This window comes from Triticum aestivum, chromosome 6D (assembly GCF_018294505.1).
Source record: "Triticum aestivum cultivar Chinese Spring chromosome 6D, IWGSC CS RefSeq v2.1, whole genome shotgun sequence".
NCBI classification, from domain to species: domain Eukaryota; kingdom Viridiplantae; phylum Streptophyta; class Magnoliopsida; order Poales; family Poaceae; genus Triticum; species Triticum aestivum.
Genome location: NC_057811.1, coordinates 34,687,444 through 34,694,896, shown reverse-complemented (window position 1 = coordinate 34,694,896; position 7,453 = coordinate 34,687,444). Strand labels below are relative to the sequence as shown.

The 7,453-nt window shown below is 40.2% G+C and overlaps 1 long non-coding RNA gene across 1 annotated transcript; it reads right to left on the bottom strand.

Annotated features, from left to right (window-relative positions):
* Positions 1-3,132: 3,132 nt before the first annotated feature.
* On the bottom strand, positions 3,133-5,890 carry LOC123140945 (uncharacterized). The gene is made up of 2 exons (XR_006470109.1): positions 4,780-5,890; positions 3,133-3,432 (listed from the first exon to the last, which is right to left on the bottom strand). It is a non-coding gene; the product is annotated as an uncharacterized lncRNA (long non-coding RNA).
* Between the last annotated feature and the right edge of the window lie 1,563 nt (positions 5,891-7,453).

The following is a 7,453-nucleotide window of genomic DNA, read 5'->3' as shown; positions in this document are numbered from 1 at the left end:
AACACCCACGTGCCCAATAGGATTGGCGGGCAGACTCCCCAAGAAAAAGCCAGCAACTTTTGAGGTGTTTTTGTGCAACTCCAATGCATTCACCAGACAACTCGTGTGTAGTCCCAGTGTGACTTGGTATCTAGATAAAGCGGCCACATATAGAAAAGATTAAATTCACCATGCAACTCGTTTGCACTCCAAGCCTGAACAACTCCACTGTTTTCATTAGGCACTAGGCAGTAGCAGAGAAGAAAACATACACGCGCATGCGCGTGTGCACACACACACACACATAATCATGTGCCTCATATCTCCAGCTAGAAAACCTAACCAGTTCCACCCGCTCCCCTCGACGGTCGCACCAAGGGATCCCACCCGAGGAGAGGAAAATCTTGACTCGACCTCTATGACCCAAACATAATTACAGGTATCTAAAACCTAGATATTTACTAAATAATGGTCTTGGTAAATTTTTCTGTTCTTGAGGATTGGGCAACTGGATACATGGTTTTAGGCAAACTATTTGTTGATTGTGGGCAACTGGATACTTTGTTTTAAGCAACTGTATGGTTGATTGTGGGTAACTGGATACTTTTTTTAGGGCAACTTTGGTTGCGAAGGAGGCAACTATCGTGCTATAGGGAACCAACTTCTTCTCTTTGGCCAAGTAGGACTGCCTATTAGGTTTGTTTGTGTAAAAACAAGAAAAATCACACAAAACATAAGTCCCCTTTAGTGCTACACACAAAACAACTTCACTCCACTATGTGTACCTGTGAATTTTACTAACATTATCCCAACTTGCCTGTCATGGTTGCTCATTTGCCTATTGTTTGCTGGCCAGTTGCCTACAATTGATGTTCAATTGCCTATAAATATTGTAAATTGCCTACGATTGATGTCTAGTTGCCTACTATTGGTAATTAGTTGCCTATCATTGCTGCTCAGTTGCCTAACTTTGCAAAAATAGTTGCCTATAATATTGTGAAGTGGTTTATCATTGTTTTTCTAAGTTGCCTACAAACACTCTAAAGTTGTCAAAATTGACCACCAACTTTCCTATCATAGTTAGCAATAGCAGACACAAGAGTATCAATGGTAGACGACCTCATAATATTATAGGCAGTTTAGAAACAATGACATACAAGTATGAACAATATGCAACTTAGAAGTACCGGTGAGGAAGTTAGAAGAATGTTAGCAAAAATTAATTAGGACAGGAATTGTAGTGAAGTTGCCGATTTTTAGCACTAAAGTTGTCTCTCGTAGAAAGAAAGTTGCTTATAAAGGTGATATGATGTTGTCTACCTCTATTCAAAGTTATTCTCTATTACTCCCTCCGTCCCAAAATAAGTGACTCAAGTTTATACTAGCTTTAGTACAAAGTTAGTACAATCTTGAGTCACTTATTTTTGGGACGGAGGGGGTACTAGTTAGTTGCTCATTGTTGCTAATTAGTTACTTTAAATTGGAGTGGAGTTGCTTTTGTTTAGAACTAAACTTGTCTCATCTAGCATCTAAGTTGCTTTTTGAAAGAAAGAAAAATCATCAAAACATATCTATGTGGGTTTAGTTTTGAAGAGCTCGTCATGACCTAGCTAGCCAACACCCGTGTGCTTAGTAGCGTTAATGGGTAGACTCCCCTAGAAAAGGAAAGCATACGGATCTCGTACCACCTATCCACACATAGTTTAAAATTTGAAATCATGATAGATGACTTAGATCCCATAAAAAACTTTTCGACATTGTAGAGGCAACTTAGGTCCCTTGATGGACAACTTTCATAGTATTGTAAGAAATTGAGGATCACTCATAGGCAACTTCATAGTGACACAGGCAACCTGGTTTCTGAGGTAGACAACTTAGAAGCCATGTTAGACAAGTTTCCACTCTACGGTAAGAAACTTCCACAGTATGATAGGCAACTAAACAATGCACAACTTATTTTCCAATGTATGCAACTTATAAATCATGGTGAACACCTATTACACTGTTGCACACAACTAACTAGGTGGCTACTAGGCGAAGTTAGTTATACACACGTTGCAATTCATCTAGCATTAGAGTTGCTCATGTTTAGCACTAAAGTTGCTTCATCTAGCATCAAAATTGCTTTTGAAAAAAATCGTCAAAATATATTCATATGGGATCTAGTTTTGAAGAGCTCATCACGAGGAACCCAGCGGTGAAAACGGTTCTTCGTTTTGACAATCGGTTCAAAAGTTGTAGCTTTTTAAAAAATTGATACAGATTAAATAGTTGACGTCGGTACATGCATGCATATACGTATCCTTCACACTTCCCACTGGATAGGGCGTTTGTTACAGATAGCGGACTAATTTTGTTGCCTAGCGCGTGCGCTCGCAATCACCAGATCGTGCAGCTGCACTTTGCAGCATTTAGGTTTAATCTATGTATTTATCTTTTTTTTTGTGTACATCACATATGAATATATATGTTCATGAGACTTTATACATGTATACTATAAATGTGTCTACATGACAACTTTTTTTTAGATTTTTTTTGAGATGTGGAAAAGGCATTTTCGCTTGAAAAAAAAGAGAGCTACTTTTCGCTTTGGAGGACCAAGATGAGTATCCAGCTTTAGTGGACAAGAAATCCACAGCGATTTGAATGCTAAGCTAAGGTTGGCACTTGACTTTCTCGTACCTGAATCTTTGGCTGTAGTGTATTACTGTACTTTTCATTTTTCAGTTCTCACTCTATGCAAATCTTATTACTGCACCTGATTCTTTTTTCCGGGAATGGTTATATAAGCTATTGCCACAATAATTATATTGAGCAGCTTCGACCTTTTCTTGCTTTCTGCCCTGTATGCACTACTCTTTTCCTATAATCACCGATGACATAGGATAAAAACGGAAGGAAGTGCATTTTTTTTTCTACATGAAGGAAATAGTACCTGCATTGTATAGGATCAGATGAATCCAACTTGATGAAAAAACAATTTATCAGACCACTAAGGAAAGTAGCACTCATTTTTCTCCCACATGGAAAAAAAGTTTAACTTTGCAGTGGGCAACCACCTTATGGTACTTACCGTTTATTGCAGTGAGAAGAGAACAAATGGAAAAAGTGAAAAAGATGCACATAAGCACACAAACATGTAAGCAAAGATCATCAGGAAGGCAAGCTTGCTTTAACGTGCTTGCTTGGAAACCATATGGTAAACGAGCCACAAGGTAAGTACTGCTTAACCAAAAAGGTAGTAATATATCTTCATCATCCCAGTTAGCTAATTGTGTCCAGAGATAAGTTAATAGAGAGAAGTTGGCAAATTAACTCCTACAAGTTGACTTCCAAGTAGATAAGTACACGCTATGTAGATGGTCAATCTCCATGTGAAGTTACCAAAATGGAAGAACCTTCAGCAACAAGCCCACTCCTGCATCTCAGCAACCAGAATACAACTCTAGATACCTGTGGAAACAATCAGTGTCATTAGTCAAACAATTTTGTACGTGAAATGACGGGAAAGAGATTGAAGCTATGCAACCTCACAACTTTTTATGATTGAAACAGTAAAAAATAGCTACGTTCACCATAAGGAAATTCTGCACAAAACACCAAAGCAGAATCATCTCAGCATGGTTATGGGAAAAAACAATAGAAACATAGATTATCAGTAGGTTATTTGTGGTGTAATGGCACCAAGTTCTACTGCTAGCACATTCTCGAGTATTTTCGCCACAGGGTAAATGCTGAACCAACTAAGTTACCAAATCTTTGACACATTCTTAATAACGATGGACATATGAATGGCTCAAGGAGTAGAAAAACAGAAGCATCTGGTTTCTAGCTCATGGGGATAATGTTTAGAAATGTACACGCATATAATAATAAAAGCTTTACTTATTCATCTTTTTCTATCTTCCGATTCATCTCCACTATACCCCTCATCTTCTAATTCCTTCTGTTGAACCAAGGAAGTCACTATAATAATTCGCAGATCCAAATCTGCTAATTGTTCTGTAATAGCACCTGGAGATAGCTAGACACTAACTAATTGAATTAATCAAATTCATGTCGTAGAAGCCTCAAGCAAGGGATTGTACACCATCTTAATGCTCCCTTCGGTCCAAAATGGCAAAAATATATGTCAATTTTTTTACACTGGACAGCATCAGATACAATATCTTGACCACTACTTCTGATGATAACATATTGGTAAAAATAAAGACTCTAGTTCATGGTGAAAGCACATTTCCCAAAAATTTAGTCTTATCACTTTATTCATGTGTTCAGTATAATGTATTAATAGCCAGTGGTGGCCAAATCAAAGAAATTATTAGACTGCACATAAAGCATAGCTACAGCCTACAGCTAAATTTCATTGTTCAACTTCTAGGTACCAACTGTTACATATTATCTCCAGAAAAATAGCACTGCAGATATGCACAAGCACTATACTTATACAGTTCTTGCATGTGTCAATAGGCAGGCAACTACGAAGTATAGTTCAGTTATTATACAACGAAGTTGCCAATCTTGGCTACAGAAGCAGTACTCCTAACACAAATTAACCAGATACCACAAGCAAAACAAAACTCTACTAGATCATAACAAGTACAGATAAAGCTACCACACAAACATGGGGAGAGAACACTGCATAGCACCACTGCCATATGTTGAAGAGAATAATTAATATGATACTACTTAAAATTGTTAGCTTCATTCATATAAAGGATGTGAAAGCCATTCCATCAACTATTTATCAAAAACTAACTTGATTTTGTTATACCGGCAGTGTAAAGGCAATGCTATTACCTGCAGCATAGACACTTTCAAATGGATAATAGCGATCCACTATGGGGTTGGAAAGCTCCTTGAACTGCAAAGACTCGAGCTGGACCGTGAAGTTACTGACACCGATACACAGGAACGCCAAATCTTGTCCCCTTGTATCCATGTGAACTGTTCTGAGTCCAGAGAAAGTAGCTTGTTCAGTTCAATAGTTCCTCCCAACCCCCATGGTGCAGCACCATCACAATTGGCCTTCCTCTTCCATAATTGGGCGGTGGTGCCTGTCACGGCGAGTAAACCAAGCTCACCATCATCTGCCCGCATCTGTATGAAGTAGGGGGAATGAATCCTATCCACTGGCATCCGTATAAAGGTTAGGCTCTCACTCTGCAAATCAAAGCCAAGGATACATTCCAAACCACCTTTAAGCATCCAGTAATGGGAATCTCCAACCAGTACAGCAGGCTGCGTAGCAACCGTGCGACGATGGTCAACAACCATGAAGTTCCGTGATGCAATTGATGTGGAGATGAGATCGCCCCACACCCCAGTCTCGGACGAGTAAACGCAGGCGAGCACCTCGTAGTCGTCGGCCCCTGTCAAGACAACCTTGAAGTGGATGTCTCCCGCAGCAGAGCAGAGCACCGCCCCGTTAATCAAGGTCTTGGTTGGATCGAACTCCGTGGGAATGGGTAGGCGAGGCTAGTGGCCGGTGAGGGGGTCCCACACCAGGAGCTGGGGCGGGTGCAAGATTAATACGAGGCCATGGCGGCACCCGAGTAATCGGAAGTGGGAGTTAAACTGCAAGCAGAGGTGCCCGGGCGGAACATGGTTGGGGGCCTCCAGAGTAGGTTCAAAGCAGATGTCGCGATAATTTTCGTGGAAGCAGCCAAGGAGGGGAGGTTGCGGCGGTGGTGGAGGCGGAAGCGGCAGGAGAAGGCTGGATCGGAGGCGAGGCAGCGCCAACACTTGCAGACTGCGGAGGCACGAGGGAGGGAGGAGGGGAGTGGCGGAAGAGGATCTCGGAGAGCAGGTTATCGTCGTCCAGCGGCAGCGCCGCCGCCGAAAACATCTCTCGCGAGGGAGGAGGGATGGTGAACCGGTGAGGCTTTGTTTGGTAGAAGTGGATTGGGGAGGTTTGTGAAGGGGGTGGGGGGATTTCTGGGGATTGGGTGAATCCCTCCTTCCACCCAATCCCCTCAAAACCCCTTGAATCCCCAAAACTCCTCCATCGACAATCCTCTTTGTTTAAAATTTTTATTTGATGGGCAGGGTTTGTCATATTCACATAACATGGTGTAGAACTTTTAAAAATCCAATCTTCACAATGCAACTAACTCCCCTTATATCCTTGCTACAGAATTGTAAATGTCACCTAATAAAAATGAGACAAAGTTGCTACAGGGAATAATTTTTCACAGCAGCAACATAATTTTGCATGACTTGAAATCAATATTTCATCAAAGCAACAACATAATTTATCATAACAGCGTTACTTCGAATCCCGAATCTCAGCAATCATAATTTATCATAACAGCATGATCTTTCACAAAAACAACAGTTCATAACAGCCACAACATAATTTTGCAACAATGATAATGCGACAAAAGTACTCTCGAATAGCTCAAGATTAGTTATATTTTTACAGACAAATATATCCATCTTTTGGTGTCATGATCATCTAGCTTTGAGAACCTGAGAGAAATTTATCCATCCGGCTTGTTTATTGTTGCTTCTTTTGGTGCTTGAGAACCTGTTGAAACAAAAAGAGATGAACATTAGAGTGCCTTCAGAAAAAACCGTTACAGCAAATAGCTGAACAAAAGTGATACTATGACATGAATTGTAGATCTTTTTTCAGGAATAACCTTTTGTCAGGACAAAGGATACTTATGTAGAATTGGCAGGCGAAACAATGAACAGTGCAAGGAGATATCAACAAAGCACTAGTATGCTGAGGAGCAAAGATAAAACTTCATGTCACACTATGGCCATGGTCACTGAGACGAAAAGAAGGAATGTCCAAGATAACTGATCTCAATGTACAAACTTTGTCCAGGGGCCGACACAGGGGTAACAGATTTAGTTTCAGATTTCAGGTTTAGGCATCCTCAAAAGTAAGTAATCTTCAGGTTAAGTTGCAAGTTCAAAGCTGGAAGCACCACCTCATGGACAAAGATTTAGCACAAAAATAGGAAATCTAGACATTGCAAACAGGATGCACAACTGATGTATTGATCATGGCACCATAAAACAACAGGCATGCGAATGGCAAATTACCCATAAGCAATGGAGTACTGCGTTTCTTTAGAACACTCCTCTATTATTTCAGGATGATGTAAATATACGTTCAAAAGCTAGCAGCCCAAATACAAAGGCAGATAAAAATAGTGCCATGATCAATACAGCCAAAAGTAAAGAACAATAACGCTTCTAGCACTAAGAACTTGAGAAAGCAACAATCAAAGATAAAAAAACAATTATGTGTATCAGCGGCAAGCATGACAGATGCAAAACTAACCACATTCTGAAACCTATCATCCTTAGGGCCAAATTACACAGGAATAAAGTAATCTAATAGAATGTGAATGCCGCGTATCTTACTCAAGTGGTAATTAAAAGGAGAGACATTTTGCATTCATAGGGTAGAAAGCGATCAGAGACTTGAAAGCACCCAAGAGGAAGTGATCGTTAAGAA